The following is an 18,468-nucleotide window of genomic DNA, read 5'->3' as shown; positions in this document are numbered from 1 at the left end:
TGAAATACAAATCCAATAGGAAAAAAAAAAATGAGGCCTTGGAAATGGCAAGTTTGTTAGCCTGAGTTCATTCCCTGGAAAGTCATCAGATAGTTAAAGGTAGATTAAACAGTTAATCACTCAAAGCCTTTACAAACTGAGGGTCGAGTCACACCAATTTCTTTTCTTTTTTTAAATTTTATTTATTATTTTTTTTCAAATCAACAGTTTTTATTGTCTCTTTAAAACATCACAACTGAGTCCATAGAACCATCTGCTATCTTGTTTCTGCAGCAGGATCACTGAGATCTTATTCATCAGCCTGCTGAACTGTTCCTTTTTCAGAAACATAGATACCATCCAAAAATTTCCTGATATCCTTGTTTTTAACTGTGGTGGCTTGCTGAATCAAAACAGCTGAATTTGACACAAGTTCAATGTCATTTCCTTCAAGAATCAACTCATCTTTCTGGGCTTGAGATACTGAACAGGCAACCCCTGGCCTCATTCGAACCCTGCATATGTATTTTTCACCCCAAAAATTTCGGATTTCCACAAGAGAACCATTCTCCTGAATAACAACGTTGATGGGGAAGTGGGCATACACCGACCTCATCTTGTAACGGAAACCCAGTGTAACACCCTTGATCATGTTCTGTACATGACTACAGATTGTGCGAACAGTGGCCAGTTCCTTTCTGTTTCCCCACCATTTGTCAACTCGGAGCCTCTTCTTTTTCTTTCCAAGGAGACTGAGTTCTACATTGATGTGATTGAAGTCCCTCCGCAGGGTGCCTCTGGGGCCCTTCACAATAACTGTCCGTCCCTTCACGTTAATGTCAACATTTTCTGGGATGTCGACAGTCTGGTTGCTAAGAATGGTCTTCATTCTTGCAAAATTTTATTTTTTAATTATTTTCTTTATTTTAATTGGAGGCTATTTACTTTACAATATTGTAGTGGTTTTTGCCATACATTGATATGAATCAGCCATGGGTGTACATGTGTCCCCTATCCTGAACCTCCTTCTCAACTCCCTCCCCATTCCATTCCTCAGGGTTGTCCCAGTGCATTGGCTTTGAGTGCCCTGTTTCATGCATTGAACTTGGTCTGGTGATCTATTTCACATATGGTAAAAAACATGTTTCAATGCTACTGTTTCAAATCATCCCACCCTCGCCTTCTCCCACAGAGTCCAAATGTCTGTTCTTTATATCTGTGTCTCTTTTGCTGTCTCGTATATAGGGTCATCATTACCATCTTTCTAAATTCTATATATATGTGTTAATATACTGTATTGGTGTGTTTCTTTCTGACTTACTTCATAATGAACTCTATAGATAGAAAAGTTTAGACAAAGTTTAGAGTTTCAGTAGACTTTTGAATCACTTCAATGAAATTTATCTACAGACATGTTGATAAAACACAGTTGGTATTCCAGGATACCCAGACTTTTTTTTATTCAACAGCACATTTGTAAAAATCAGATATGTTGTATTACACCTGAGAAGGGAGAGGAAAGGAAACTATGCACTGTATAAGGGATAAATGTAAATATGTTTAAATGTTGATACTGTTGACACACTCACATTTAAAATACATCAGAAGGAAAGAGAAAGTCACTCCTCTTAAGCAACTTATAAATCTATCAAGTCTAGAGTAGCTGAGGTTTTCAGTATTACCCTAGACCTATTTGTCAGTAGGGAAATTTGTGATAAATAATTGGATTAAAAAATATAAAAATAAGAACAGTCTTTTCCCATGCCAGTAAACTTGTTTCTAAACTATCACATATTATTTTTATTATACTTTTAAAATTATTTTATTTTTTAATTTGATTTTTTTTTAATTTTAAGTTTTTTAAAAATTTATTTTTAATTGGAGTATACTTGCTTTACAATATTGTGCTGGTGTCTGTCATACATCAACATAAATTAGTCCTACGTATACATATGTCCCCTCCCTCTTGAACCTTCCTCTCATCTTCCATCCCACCTCACACCTCTAGGTAGTCACAGAGCACCAGTTTTGAGCTCCCTGTATCATATAACATTTTCCCAACAGCTATCCATTTTACATATGGTGATGTATATGTTTCAATGCTAATCTCTATTCATCCCTCCATTTCCTAGCCACAGTGTCCTCAAGTCTGTTCTCTGTCTTTGTCTCCTTTGCTGCCCTGCAAATAGGTTCTTCAGTACCATCTGTCTAAATTCTATGCATGTATGTATGCTCAGACAGGTCCAACTCTTTTTAACCCTATGGACTGTAGTCTTCCAGGCTCCTCTGTCCACAGTATTTTCCAGGCAAGAATACTCAAAGGGGTTGCCATTTCTTTCTCCACATTCTGTATATATATGTGTGTTAAAATACATTATTTTTCTCTTTCTGACTTATTTTATTCTATAATAGTCTGTAGCTTCATTCACATCATTAGAGCTGACAAATGCATTCTATTTTATGGCTGAGTATTCCACTGTATATGTGTACCACAGCTTCTTTATCATTTCATCTATCAATGGACTTTCAGGTTGCTTCAGTGTCCTAGCTATTTTTTATTAATTTATTTATTTTAAATGGAGGCTACTTACAATATTGTAGTGGTTTTTGCCAAACAGTGACATGAATCAGCCATGGATGTACATGTGTTCCCTATCCTGAACCCCAGTCCCACCTCCCTCCCCATCCCATCCTTCAGGGTCATCCCAGTGTACCAGCCCTGAGCACCCTATTTCATGCATCAAACCTGGATTGGCAATCTGTTTCATATATGATAATATACATGTTTCAATGCTATTCCTTCAAATCATTCCACACTTGCCTTCTCCCACAGAGCCCAAAATACTGTTCTATATATCTGTGTCTCTTTTGCTATCTCGCATATAGGATAATTGTTACCATCTTTCTAAATTCTATATATATATATATATATATATATATGTATATATACATATACATATATATGTATACACACACACACACACACACACACACACACACACACATACTGTATTGGTGTTTTTCTTTCTGACTTACTGCACTCTGTATAATAGGCTCCAGTTTCATTCACCTCATTAGAACTGATTCAAATGCATTCTTTTTAATGGCTGAGTAATATTCCATTGTGTATATGTACCACAGCTTTCTTATCAATTCATCTGCTGATGGACATCTAGGTTCCTTCCATGTCCTGGCTATTGTAAACAGTGATGCGATGAACATCAGGGTACACATGTCTCTTTCAATTCTGGTTTCCTCAGTGTGCATGCCCAGCAGTGGGATTTCTGGGTCGTATGACAATTCTATTTCCAGTTTTTTAAGGAATCTCCACACTGTTCTCCATAGTGGCTGTACTAGTTTGCATTCCCACTAACAGTGCAAGAGGGTTCCCTTTTCTCCAAAACTTCTCCAGCATTTATTGTTTGTAGAATTTTGATACAGTCATTCTGACTGGCATGAAATGGTACCTCATTGTGGTTTTGATTTGCATTTCTCTGAGAATGAGTGGTGTTGAGCATCTTTTCATGTGTTTGTTAGCCATCTGTATGTCTTCTTTGAAGAAATGTCTGTTTAGTTCTTTGGCCCATTTTTTGATTGGGTCATTTATTTTTCTGGAATTGAGCTGCAGGAGTTGCTTGTATATTTTTGAGATTAATTCTTTGTCAGTTGCTTCATTTGCTATTATTTTCTCCCATTCTGAAGGCTGTCTTTTCACCTTGCTTATAATTTCCTTTGTTGTGCAAAAGGTTTTAAGTTTAATTAGGTTCCATTTTTTTTTCTTTGTTTGTTTTTTTGCTTTTATTTCCGATATTCTGGGAGGTGGGTCATAGAGGATCCTGCTGTGATTTATGTCAGAGAGTGTTTTGCCTATGTTCTCCTCCAGGAGTTTTATAGTTTTGGGTCTTATATTTAGATCTTTAATCCATTTTGAGTTTATTTTTGTGTATGATGTTAGAAAGTGTTTTAGTTTCATTCTTTACAAGTGGTTGACCAGTTTTCCCAGCACCACTTGTTAAAGAGATTGTCTTTTCTCCATTGTATATCCTTGCCTCCATTGTCAAAGATAAGGTATCCATGGGTACGTGGATTTATCTCTGGGCTTTCTATTCTGTTCCATTGACCTATATTTCTATCTTTGTGCCAGTACCGTACTGTCTTGATGACTGTACCTTTGTAGTATAGTCTGAAGTCAGACAGGTTGATTCTTCCAGTTCCATTCTTCTTTCTCAAGATTGCTTTGGCTATTCGAGGTATTTTGTATTTCCATACAAATTGTGAAATTATTTGTTCTAGTTATGTCAAAAATACCGTTCATAGCTTGATAGGGATTGCATTGAATCTATAGATTGCTTTGAGTAGTATAGTCATTTTCACTATATTGAGTCTTCCAACCCATGAACATGGTATATTCTCCATCTATTTGTGTCGTTTTTTATTTCTTTCCTCAGTGTTTTATAGTTTTCTATATATAGGTCTTTTGTTTCTTTAGGTAGAAGTTGAGTACGTGAAGACCAGACTGTACCCAGGACATGAGTTGCCACGATTTTGAGAACTGGCCTCAAAGCAATGAGAACAAAGGACCCTGTAACTGAAGATTAACTGTCCCTAGAACAATCAAGGGAGAAGGCAATGGCACCCCACTCGAGTATTCTTGCCTGGAAAATCCCATCGACAGAGGAGCCTGGTGTGCTGCAGTCCATGGGCTCACTAGGAGTCAGACACGACTGAGAGACTTCATTTTCACTTTTCACTTTCATGCATTGGAGAAGGAAATGGCAACCCACTCCAGTGTACTTGCCTGGAGAATCCCAGGGACGGGGGAGCCTGTGGGCTGCAGTCCATGGGGTCGCTAGGAGTCAGACACAACTGAGCGACTTCACTTTCACTTTTCACTTTCATGCATTGGAGAAGGAAATGGCAACCCACTCCAGTGTACTTGCCTGGAGAATCCCAGGGACGGGGGAGCCTGTTGGCTGCCATCTATGGGGTCACACAGAGTCGGACACGACTGACGTGACTTAGCAGCAGTAGCAGCAGCATTCCTATGTATTTTATTCTTTTCGTTGCAATGGTGAATGGAATTGTTTCCTTAATTTTTCTTTCCGTTTTCTCATTTTTATTGTATATTTTAGCTATTTTCAAGAGTGCTGCAGTGAACATTGGAGTACATGTGTCTTCTTCAGTTATGGTTTCCTCAGGGTATATGGGCTTCCCTGGTCGCATAAATGGTAAAGGATCTGCCTGCAATGTGGGAGACCTCAGTTTGATCACTGGTTTGGGAAGATCTCCTGGACAAGGGGATGGCAACCCACTCCAGTATTCTTTCCCAGAGAAATCTATGGACAGAGGAGCCTAGTTGTTAACATTTTCTAATATTTTCTCCCATTCTGAGGGTTGTACTTTCACCTTGTTTAAAGCTTCTTTTGCTGTGAAAAAGCTTTTAAATTTAATTAGGTTCCATTTGTTTATTTTTGTTTTTACTTTCATTACTCTAAAAGATGGGTCAAAGAGGATCTTTCTGTGATTTATGTCAAAGAGTGTTCTATGTTTTCTTCTAAGAGTTTTTTAGTTTCTGATCTTACATTTAGGTCTTTAATCCATTCTGAATATAATTTTCTCTATGGTGTTGTGTACTAGTTTCATTCTTTTGTATGTAGCTGTATAGTTTTCCCAGCAACACTTATTGAAGAGGCTGTCTTTTCTCCATTGTATATTTTTGCCTCCTTGGTCAAAGTTAAGGTGCCCATAGGTGCATGTGCTTACTTCTGGGCTTTCTATCTTGTTCCATTGGGCTATATTTCTGTTAGTGCCAGTAGCATACCTTCAAGATGACTGCAGCTTTGTGGAAGGTTGATTCCTCCAGCTTCATTTTTCTTTATCAAAATTGCATTTGCTATTCATGTTCTTTTGTGTTTCCATAAAATTCTGAAATTTTTTGTTCTAGTTCTGTGAAAAATACCATTGACAGGGATTTCATTGAATCTGTAGATTACTTTGGGTAGTATAGTCATTTTCATTGTATTGATTTTTCCAATGCAAGAACATGGTATATCTCTCTATCTGTTTGTGTCTTTTCTTTAATCAGTGTATCATAGTTTTCTACATACAGGCCTTTTGTCTCTTTAGATAGGTTTATTCATAGGCATTTTATTCTTTTTGTTGCAATAGTGAATGGGATTATTTCTTTAATTTCCCCTTTCTGATTTTTCATTGTTAGTGTATAGGAATGCAAGGGATTTCTGTGTATTAATATTATATCCTATGACTTCACTATGTTAATTTATTAGTTCTAGAAGTTTTCTCAGAGAAGGCAATGACAACCCACTCCAATACTCTTGCCTGGAAAATCCCATGGATGGAGGAGCCTGGAAGGCTACAGTCCACAGGGTTGCTGAGGGTCAGACACAACTGAGCGATTTCACTTTCACTTTTCACTTTCATGCATTGGAGAAGGAAATGGCAACGCACTCCAGTGTTCTTGAGTGGAGAATCCCAGGGATGGGGGAGGCTGGTGGGCTGCCGTCTATGGGGTCGCACATAGTTGGACACGACTGAAGTGACTTAGCAGCAGCAGCAGAAGTTTTCTAGTGGCATCTTTAGGGTAATCTATGTATAGTATTATTTCATCTGCATACAGGTAGAGTTTTACTTTTTTTTTCCAATCTAGATTCTTCTTTTTCTTCTCTGATTGCTATGGCTAGGCCTCCAAAACTATGTTGCATAATGGTGAGAATGGGCACACTTGTCTTGTTCATGATCTTAGAGAAATACTTTCAGTTTTTCATCATTAATAATAATGTTGACCATGGGATTGTTGCATATGGCATTTATTATGTCGAGGTAGGTTTCTTCTGTGCTTGCTTTCTGTATTTTTTTAAATCATAAATGGATGTTAATTTTTTTCAAAAGCTTTCTCTGAATCTATTGAAATGATCATATGGTTTCTATCTTTTGGTCTGTTAATAAGGTTTATCACATTGATTGATTTGCATTCTTTGAAGCAATCTTGCATTACTGCAATGAAGGCCACTTGCTTATGATATATGACATTTTTAATGTATTTTTGGAATATGTTTGCTGGAATTTTGTTGAGTATTTTTGCATCTAAGTTCATCAGTGACATTTACCTGTAATTTTCTTTTTTGTGGCATCTTTGTATGGTTTTAGTATCAGGGTGATGGTGGTTTCACAGAATGAGTTTGGGAATAGTTTTTCCTCTGAAGTTTTCTGGAAGAATTTGAGCAGGATAAGGACTAGCTCTTCTCTGAACTTTTGGTAGAATTTACCTGTGAAACCATCTGGCCCTATGCTTTTGTTTGTTGGAAGATTTCTTATTAGAGTTTCAATTGCCATGCTTGTCATTGGTCTATTCATGTTTACTATTTCTTCCTGGTTCAGTTTTGGAAGGTTATACTTTTCCCAGAATTTGTCCATGTCTTCAAGGTTGTCTATTTTATTGACATATAATTGCTCATAGTAGTCTTTTATGATACTTTGTGTTTCTGTATTCTCTGTTGTAAGATCTTTTCCATTTCTAATTTTGTTGATTTGATTTTTCTCCTTTTTTTTCTTGATGAGTCTGGCTAATGGTTTGTCAATTTTGTTTATCTCTCAAAGAATCAGCTTTTTGTTTTATTGATCTTTGATGTTGTCTCCTTCATTTCTTTTTCATTTATGCTCTGATCTTTATCATTTATTCCCTTCTACTAACTTTGATTTTTGTTGTTGTTGCTGTTCTTCTTTTTCTAGTTGCTGTAAGTGTAGACTTAGATTGTTTATTTGATGTTTCTCTTATTTCCTGAGGTAGGCTTGTATTACTATAAATTTCCCTCTTACCACTGCTTTTACTGCATGCTGTAGATTTTGAGTCATCGTGTTTTCATTGTCATTTGCTTCTAGGTACTCTTGATTTCTTTTTCTTCATTCTTCAGTGACTTGGTTATTCTCAAGCATATTGTGTAGACTCCATATGTTTGTATATTTTATAGTTATTTTTTTCCTGTAGTTGATACCTAATTTTATAGTGCTATGATCAGAAAAGATGCTTGAAATTATTTCAATTGCTTAAAACTTTACAAAGTCTTGATTTGTGACCTAAGATGCAATCTATTCTGAACAACATTCCATGTGCACTTGAGGAAACAAAAGTGGAATATACTGTTTTTGGATGAAATGTCTTGCAGATATCAGTCAGGTCCAATTGGTCCAATTTATCATTTAAAGCTTGTGTTTCCTTATTAATTTTCTGTGTGAATGATCTGTCCTTTGATGTGAGTGGGGTGACTGTGTTACTGTTAATTTCTGCTTAAATAGATGTATTTGTTTTTTGTATTGAGGTATTCCTCTGTTGGGTGCATTAAATTGTTATATCTTCTTGGATTGATCCCCTGAACATTAAGTAGTGTCCTTCCTTCTGTCTTGTGACAGTCTTTAAAGTCTATTTTGTGTTATATGAAAATTATTGCTCCCACTTTCTTTTGATTTCCTTTTGCATGAGATATCTTTTTCCAGCCCCTCACTTTCAGTTTGTATGTGTCCCTAGGTCTGAGATGGGTCTCTTGTGGATGTATATTTAGAGGTCTTTTTTTTTTTTTTTTCTATATCCATTCAGACAATCTGTGTCTTTGATTGGAGCATTTAGCCATTTACTTTAAAGGAAATTATTGATACATATGATCCTTTTTTCATTTACATTATTGTTTTGTATTTGGTTATGTAGACCTTTTCTTTCTCTTATGTTTCCTGTCTAGAGAAGTTTCTTTAATGTTTTTTGTAAAGCTGATTTGGTGCCACTAAATTCTCTTAATTTTTGCTTGTCTGTCAAGTTTTTGATTTCTCCTTTGAATCTGAATGAGATCCATATTGGATAAAGTAATCTTGGTTGTAGGTGTTTTCCTTTAATCATGTTAAGTATATCCTAGCACTCCCTCCTGGCCTGCAGTTTCTGTTGAAAGATCAGCTGTTAGCTTTATGGGAATCCCTTTGTATGTTATTTGTTGCTTTTCCTTTGTTGGTTTTAATTTTTTTTTTTTTTTTTCATTGTGTCTAATTTTCATTAGCTTGGTTAGTTTGCATCATGGTGTGTTTCTCCTTGGGTTTATCTGAGACTTTCTGGGCTTCCTGGATTTGAGTGGCTATTGTTTTTTTTTTTTCTATGTTAGGTAAAATTTCAACTATAATCTCCTCAAATATTTTCTCATATCCTTTCCTTTTCTCTTCTTCTTCTGAACCCCTATAATTCAGATGTTGGTGTGCTTAATGTTCTCCCAGAAGTTTCCGAGACTGTCCTCATTTCTTTTCTTTTTGTTCTTTTTTTTTTTTTTTTTAATTCTGCTCTTTATCAGTTATTTCCAGCATTCTATCTTCCTACACACTTATCCATTCTCCTGCCTCAGTTGCTCTGCTATTGTTTCCACTATTGTATTTTTAATCTCAATTATTGCATTGTTCATTGCTGATTGTCTATTCTTTATTTCCTCTAGGTCTTGGTTAAACTTTTCTTGTATCTTCTCTATCCATGCCTCTAGTTTATTTATCATGCTTTTCTTTTATTTCCAAGATTTTGAATCATCTTTTCTCCTGTTGCTCTGAGTTGTTTTCATGTAAACTGCCTATTTCCTTTTTAATTTGATCTTGTAGGTTTTTGTAATGTTCCTTCATTTGCAGCATGTTTCTCTGTCTTTTCATTTTGTTTAATTTATTGCGTTTTCAGTCTCCTTTATGAAGTTTGGAAGGTTGTAGTCCCTCTCAGTTGTGGAGTCTGCCACGATGGGTGGGGTTGAACCAGTGCCTTCTGAAGATTTCCTGGTTGGTGGGATTTGTGTCTGTGTTCTTCTGGATGGAACTTGATCCTTTCTTTCTGAAGGTCAGTGGCATGTCCAATAGTGTGTTTTTGGGTGTTCTGTAAGCTTGATATGGTTTTGGGAAGCCTATCTGCTAATGAGCAGGTTTGTGTTTCTGTTTTGCTGAAAGTTTGACATCAAGTGTCTGGCACTGGAGCTTGTTGGCACATGAATAGGGCTTGGTCTTAATGTTGAGATGGGGGCTTTTGGGAAAGCTCTTGCTGATTAATATTTCATTGTGTTAGGAGATCTCTGGTTGTCCAAAGTCCTGGACTCAGGTCTCTCACCTTGGGAATTCAGGCTCGACTCCTTACTCTAGCACCAAGACTTGAGAGACCACACAGCACAGAAGATAAACTTTAAGACTAATGGTGAAAGCAACACTCAACAGCCTAGAACACCCAAAGAAACTCACACACTTATAAACAGAAAAAAAGAGAAAATTAGAAAAGGATAAAAACATGAGTCTAAAAGAAGAGAACAACCAAGCTAATAGACAAACCCATAAGTGAAAATGAATACTAAAAACTAGACTAACAAAAATACAAAACAAAAAACATGGGGAAAAATGCAGTATAACTAAAGTAACTGTAAAAATAGGAAAATAAAGTGAATTTATCTAAAACTAAAGTGTTTTTAAAAAAGGAAAAAGCAAGTTGTAAAAATTAAGGGAATAACAAAGAAAAAACAATATTAAAACAATATGAAAAAGGAAAAACAGAAAAATGTATAGAGTGGTAGTAAGAAAAATGTCCTCATGATTCTTCCGTTGTTCACTCCACACAGTGTGCTCCAGAAAATGTACCTACTCAGAAAGTCCTCCAATATTTCCAGAAAGGTTTCTGGACCTGTTTAGAGCAGTGTACAGTCAGTTCATACTCAGATCTTGCCTTACTACAGCTTGTATTTGCTCCCAGTCCACAAATTTCCCCTAAAGTTCATAGTCTCAGGCTAATTTTGGGGATTTAATTGTGGCTGCAGGAGCAATTTCTTCTCTTGAGATTCTTTGTTCTCACTACTCCTGGTACTCACCTTTGGTTTTGGCCTGCCTAGAGAGAAAGTACTAACATACATAAATGGAGAAGCTTGCAGTAAGACAGTAATAATAGGGAATTTTAACACACCAATTAAATCCATGAGCAAATTATCCAGAAAGAATACCAACAAGAAAACACTGATCTTTAAAGACATATTAAAACATATTGGAATATATCTGTGTGCGTATATATATATGTCTATATATGGCATGTGTGTGTGTGTATTGCATATGTATATATGGCATATTTGTGTGTATAGTAAAAGCAAGAGAGTTCTAGAAAAACATGTATTTCTGCTTTATTGACTATGCCAAAGCCTTTGACTGTGTGGATCAAAATAAACAGTGGAAAATTCTTCAAGAGATGGGAATACCAGACCACCTGATCTGCCTCTTGAGAAATTTGTATGCAGGTCAGGAAGCAACAGTTAGAACTGGACATGGAACAACAGACTTGTTCCAAATAGGAAAAGGAGTTCATTAAGGCTGTATATTGTCACCCTGTTTATTTAACTTATATGCAGAGTACATCACGAGAAACACTGGACTGGAAGAAACACAAGCTGGAATCAAGATTGCCGGGAGAAATATCAATAACCTCAGATATGCAGATGACACCACCCTTATGGCAGAAAGTGAAGAGGAACTCAAAAGCCTCTTGATGAAAGTGAAAGTGGAGAGTGAAAAAGTTGGCTTAAGGCTCAACATTCAGAAAACGAAGATCATGGTATCCGGTCCCACCACTTCATGGGAAATAGATGGGGAAACAGTGGAAACAGTGTCAGACTTTATTTTTCAGGGCTCCAAAATCACTGCAGATGGTGACTGCAACCATGAAATTAAAAGATGCTTACTCCTTGGAAGGAAAGTTATGACCAACCTAGATAGCATATTCAAAAGCAGAGACATTACTTTGCCAACAAAGGTCTGTCTAGTCAAGGCTGTGGTTTTTCCTGTGGTCATGTATGGATGTGAGAGTTGGACTGTGAAGAAGGCTGAGCACCGAAGAATTGACGCTTTGGAACTGTGGTGTTGGAGAAGACTCTTGAGAATCCCTTGGACTTAAAGGAGATCCAACCAGTCCATTCTGAAGGAGATCAGCCCTGGGATTTCTTTGGAAGGAATGCTGCTAAAGCTGAAACTCCAGTACTTTGGCCACCTCATGCGAAGAGTTGACTCATTGGAAAAGACTCTGATGCTGGGAGGGATTGGGGGCAGGAGGAGAAGGGGACGCCAGAGGATGAGATGGCTGGATGGCATCACTGACTCGATGGACGTGAGTCTGATTGAACTCCGGGAGTTGGTGATGGACAGGGAGGCCTGGCGTGCTGCGATTCATGGGGTCGTAAAGAGTCAGACAGGACTGAGCTACTGATCTGATCTGATCTGATACAAATATATGTCATCCAAAAGCAGCAGAATACATGTTATATTCAAGTACCCATTGACATTCACCAGTTTATATCATATGCTGTAAGACTGCTTCCCTGATACCTCAGTTGTTAAAGAATCTGCCTGCACTGCAGGAGACCCTGGTTCTATTCCTCGGTTGGGAAGATCCACTGGAGAAGGGATAGGTTACCCACTCCAGTATTCTTGGCCTTCCCTTGTGGCTTAGCTGGTAAATAATTCACCTGAAATGTAGGAGCCCTGGCTTCTATCCCTGAGTTGGGAAGATCCCCTAGAGAAGGGAACGGCTACCCATGCCAGTATTCTGGCCTGGAGAATTCCATGGACTGTATGGGGTTGCAAAGACTCAGACACGACTGAGTGACTTTCACTTCATTTTACTTTTAAGGCTACCCTCTGGTGTCTGTTCCACTCCCATACATGAGGGGGGTAAAGTAGCAGCTTATTAGTGCTCACTTGCTCATTTGGGCTAAGGAGAGGGAAGGGCATAGCAGACACAGCTTGGATGTGTGGGGAGTACCAGCTGGGACTGAAACTTGAGGGAAGTCTCCACAGTCTGAAGCAGGTCGTGTCCTTCCCCAAGGGAGTTGGCCCAGAGTTGTTGGTTCCTCAGCAGAGTCAAGCTGCTCAGGATCCCAGGAAGGTATGGGCAGTGGCCTGGGCCTGCTCACAGCTTGGTGGCAGCTGCAATCCCTGGGGTCGAGACCATAGTGGCCTCCTGTCCTCAGCCCCTGGCACCCACGCCAACCCTGGCAGCAATCAAGCAGCCCGTATTCTCCCCTCTGGTATTACAAACTGCAATTGCATCTAATTCCACTTTTGGCATTCACACCTGCATTTCTACTTCTGAAGTTGCAGACCACAGCCAACTTATCCCACTTACAGCACTCGCAGGGTCCCACATTCTATGAGTTTTCCCATTAAGAGTGTTCCTTTGGCAATACTCTCTTGCCTCTCTGGTGGGCCCACTAGCTCCCTCAGAGTATCTTCATGGCAGCCAACCCCAGTCCTCCCCCTGGGGTCTGACCCCCAAAGCTTGACCCACAGCACCCAGCCCCCACTTTCAATAGTGAGTGTATAAGCCACTGTTTGGCAATGATCTCTGTGGTGAATTCTCTCCATTTTGCCTTCCAAGTACCTATTGCTGCATTTCCCTCTGAGCTTCTGAAGTTCCCTCTGACTCCACCTTTGAGGGAGTTTCCAAGTGTGTGGAAATTTTTCTTCCTACACAACTCCCTCCCAGGGTGCAGATCCCCAACCCAAAGTCTTTTGTCTCTTTTTTATCTTTATCTTTTGCCCTACCTCATTCTGAGAAGACTGGCTTGCTTTTGGGGGAGTCTGGAGTCTTCTCCCAGTGTTCAGAATGTGTTCTGTAGAAATTGTTCCACATGAAGATGAGTTTTTTATGTATTTGTGTGTGTTTGGGTGGGGGGGGGGAGGGTGATCTTCCTGTCTAATTCCTCCTCCATCTTGAAAGTTCTAAATTCTAAGGTTTTAATACACATATAATCTATGCCTTTTTTGGTTGAAAGTTAGATACTGTGATAAGGATAAAGCAAAGAAAAATAAAGGAAAAGAAAGAAAGAAAAAAAAACATCCATAAGACTTTCTACAGAAAAAAACTTATTTCTCTTACTATTTTGCCATTATATTATTGTATATGCTTTGTGAATATTTGTGTTTATGTATGTAAAACAGAAATTAGGATTATATTTCATAATTTTATAATTTTGTTTTCCCACTCAGAAAATTGTTATTAACATGTTTCCAAATCAATAAAGATATTGCCCTGACTATTTTGAATAATTCAAATAGCATCAATTATACCTAATATGAATTAAGCCTTGGTGGGACATATTGTATAAATTTAAAGGAACTCTACCCTAAATATTCACCAGAAGGACTCGTGCTGAACCTGAAGCTCCAATACTTTGGTCACCTGATGTGAAAAGCTGACTCATTGGAAAAGACTCTGATACAGGGAAAGATTTCAGGCAGGAGGAGAAGGGGGTGACAGAGGATGAGATGGTTGGATGGCATCAATTCAATGGGCATGAGTCTGAATAAACTCTGGGAGATAGTGAAGAACAAGGAAGCCTGGGATGTTGCAGTTTATGAGGTCACAAAGAGTCGGACATGATTGAGTGACTGAACAACAACAAAACCTACTGAAATACAAAAAAAAAAAAAAGTTACCTACACTGATGAACACTGGTTTTATTAAATAAGCAAGAAAATCTTTATAAAATCAAAGCCAAGAAAATGAAATGGGTGGCAAGAAGGTCATTGTTGTTGTTCAGTCACTAAGTCTTGTCCAACTCTTTTGAGACCCGATGGACTATATAGCCCATCAACATCTTCTGTCCATGAGATTTTCCAGGAAGGAATACTGGACTGTGTTGCCATTTCCTTCTCCAGGGGATCCTCCCAATCCAGGGATTGAATGTGCATCTCCTGCATTGCAGGTGGATTCTTCAACACTGGGCCACCAGAGAGGACCTCAAGAGGGTTATATGTGGACATAAAATTTAGTAACACTGTGTATGTGATAAGGAGTGGGGATGCAGAAATTGAAGTAGCCAATAAGACATTTTTTGCTAGGAAAAATGCCTTCTGATTTCCAAATCAGTAGAGCAGTGGTGAGGTGAAGTGAAGTGTTAGTTGCTCAGTCATGTCTGACTATTTGTGATCCCATGGACTGTAGCCCATCAGGCTCCTCTGTCCATGGAATTCTCCAGGCAAGAATAATGGAGTAGGTAGCCATTCTCTTCTCCTTGGGATTTCCCCAACCCAAGGATGAAACCCAAGTCTCCTGTATTATATGTAGATTCTTTACTATCTGAACCACCAGGGAACTCCAAAGCAGTGGAGGACAGGAGGACAGGATAATACTAGGTGGACAGACAAAGAGCATGAATTCCCCTATTGCCAAACAATGTAGAGAAAAGAACGGAGGTGTAACAAAAGCGGAAAGTCACAAGTGCTAACTGGGAAATCAAGTCTAATCTAGCTAGATGTGCATATAAAAGAAGCCACTTGTGAATAGGTTATTTATGATTCAACATTGACTTAGATGTGCTTTACAAAATTATTTCTGTTTAAATTATTACATACCCTATTTCTTGAGAATATCGATAGTCCAATTGGAGACACATATTGAACCTAAAGATTGTGATGGGTTGAGAGGTAAACAGTGAGTACCTGTACTTTGGTTTCTTCTTCCCTTTCTGTCCTGCATCTCAATCAAACACCAAATCTTACTGACTTTACACTTCTATCTCTACTATTTTGGTACAGTAAGTTACCATTTCTTGGCTGCATAACTAGAACAATTTTCTAGATGGAAATCTCTGCCACCATATTACTTTCTTCATTGAATGACATTTAAGAGAGCTATTTGCCTATTGCTGTATTCACCACATGTATGTAGAATACATTGTACATTCCTCACCATCAGTTTTTTCCCCCAATTTTATAGCAAATATTGATATATAGTATTTAAACTTATTTTGTATTAAACTTACCAGTTTTTGGCATTGTGACTTCATGTATCTACTGCCTATGCCCAGTTCTTTTATGCTAGAAAGTACTTATCAATGCTAAGGTCAAATAAATATCAACCTATAGTTTCTTCCATTAAGCTATGGTTTCACTTTTAAACCACTATGACATGTAACGTTTCAACATTTAATACTTTGATTTACATAGACCTTTTATGTCACTTTTTTCTTTTATAAATAAAATACAAAACTGAACTACATATATAGTGATATTTAACAGAAAGTTCAACTAAACTCAAGTCAGTCAGATTGCTATAGCATTGCTGTTAAATACTCCCTTTTGCTGAAACACATCATTGAGACATATCTAAAAATGAAATGTTGTGTAGTTTTACCAGTTAATTTCCTCCAAGTGTTTCAGTATTTTAGTAAATGAAGAACGACATGGTATATTCTATGACTTTGTAAAGATTGGCATGACAGATACTTTAGATTAAATAATATTATTGTATAAATTGTGATGCACAAATTATTTTTGACAACACACACAAATATCCATAAAGATATTTCATTTAACTGTTGCAAATACAATTTGTAAGTAATGTCTCATTTGAAAAACAGATATCCCTGTGGTCACTGACCATGTTTAATTTAACTTTATATCTCTAACACTACATCACATAGTAGGAATTCAGTAAATATTAAATTAATGAGGTTCTTGGATATTTTACTTAAGAGAAAACTTAAAATGCTTCTTTAAGTAGAACATATTAATGAAAAATTGTATAAGTTTATTTATTTATTTATTTTTTTCTGCAATTTTTGAAAGAGTTTTAGAAGGATAGCACTAGCTCTTTAAATATTTGATAGAATTCTCCTGTGAAGCCATCTGGTCCTGGGCTTTTGTTTTTTGGGAGATTTTTTATCACAGCTTCAATTTCAGTGCTTGTAATTTGGTTTTTCATAATTTCTGTTTCTTCCTTGTTCAGTCTTGGAAGATTGAACTTTACTAAGCATCTGTCCATTTCTTCCAGGTTATCCATTTTATTGCCATATGGTTGTTCATAATAGTCTCTTATAATCCTTTGTATTTCTGCATTTGTATTTCTGTCTGTTGTAACCTCTCCTTTTTCATTTCTAATTTTGTTGATTTGATTCTTCTCTCTTTTTTTCTTTATGATTCTGGCTAAAGGTTTGTCAATTTTGTTTATCTTCTCAAAGAACCACCTTTTAGTTTTATTAATCTTTACTATTGTTTCTTTCATTTCTTTTTCACTTATTTCTGCTCTGATATTTATGATTTCTTTCCTTCTACTAATTTTGGGATTTTTCGTTCTTCTTTTTCCAGTTGTTTTAGGTTGTATAAGTTTATTAATCCATATGACAAAGTCTATTTTTAGTTTTATTCATATTTTAAATAACTATTTTGTATAAGATTGCCATTAGTGCAAGAAATAAAATTCTTACAGGTAGTGATATAATAATGTATTCTGAACTTACCACATACATGCTGAGCTGGAAATAATTAGACTGATGTAATTAAGATGGCTGTGATTCACTGTGTAAAGGGGGAGCCCTAAGTTGAAAGAATATAAAATATTAGATTTTCTTAAATTACTTATGCTTCTAAATCAATGCCCAGTATTAATTAGACAGCCCTGTGAGTTATGTTACTATTTTCAGCTAGACTGGACAAAATGACCTTTCTTTCTTTATTTGCTTCTTTTATTTTTTAAATTACTTTTTACAGTTTTATGTTACTTTCTGCCACACAGCAATGCAAATCAGCCATAATTATACATATATTCCCTCTTTCTTGAGCCTTCCTCCCCTCCACCAATGTACCCCTCTAGGTCATTAAAGAGTGTCAAGCTGGGGTCCCTGTGTAATACAGCAACTCCCCACCAGCTACCTATTTTACACATGATAGTGTACATATGTCAATGCTACTTTTCCCATTTGTCTCACTCGCTCTTTCCCCCACTGTGCCCACAAGTCCATTCTCTACATCTGAATCTCCATTCCTTCCTGGAAAATAGATCTACCAATAACATTTTTCTATGTCTTCTCTGGTGGCTCAGACACTAAAGCATCTGCCTATAATGCAGGAGACCTGGGTTCGATCCCTGGGTTGGGAAGATCCCCTGGAGAAGGAAATGGCAACCCACTCCAGTATTCTTGCCTGGAAAGTCCCATGGATGGAAGAGCCTGGTAGGCTACAGTCCATGGGGTCGCAAAGAGTTGGACACAACCAAGCGACTTTACTTTCACTTTCATACTATTTTTCTAGATTCCATATATATGTGCTAATACACAATATTTGTTCCTCTTTCTGAGTCACTTCACTCTGTATAAGAGGATCTAGGTTCATCCAACTCACTAGAACTTACTAAAAAATTGTCCTTTTATGGTTGAGTAATATTCCATTATGTATACGAACTACATCTTCTTTATCCATTCATTTGTTGCTGGACATTTAAGTAGCTTCCATGTTCTGGTAAATAGTACTGCAATGAATACTGAGGTATGTGCTGCTTTAGAATTGTGGTTTACTCAGGATACATGTGCAGTAGTGAGATTGCTGGGTCATATGGTAGATTTATTCGTAGTTTTGTTTTGTTGTTTTTTTTTTTTTTTTCCCTAAGGAATCTCCATGATTTTATCCATAATGGCTCTAACAGTTTACATTCCCACCAAAAAT

General features: G+C 37.3%; 1 pseudogene; it reads right to left on the bottom strand.

Annotated features, from left to right (window-relative positions):
- Positions 1–212: 212 nt before the first annotated feature.
- LOC139180978 (large ribosomal subunit protein uL6 pseudogene) lies at positions 213–869 on the bottom strand (annotated as a pseudogene).
- Positions 870–18,468: the final 17,599 nt, after the last annotated feature.

The sequence above is a fragment of the Bos indicus genome, chromosome X, assembly GCF_029378745.1.
Source record: "Bos indicus isolate NIAB-ARS_2022 breed Sahiwal x Tharparkar chromosome X, NIAB-ARS_B.indTharparkar_mat_pri_1.0, whole genome shotgun sequence".
NCBI classification, from domain to species: domain Eukaryota; kingdom Metazoa; phylum Chordata; class Mammalia; order Artiodactyla; family Bovidae; genus Bos; species Bos indicus.
Note: the sequence above shows the minus strand (reverse complement) of the source record. Positions and strands in the feature narration are given on the sequence as shown.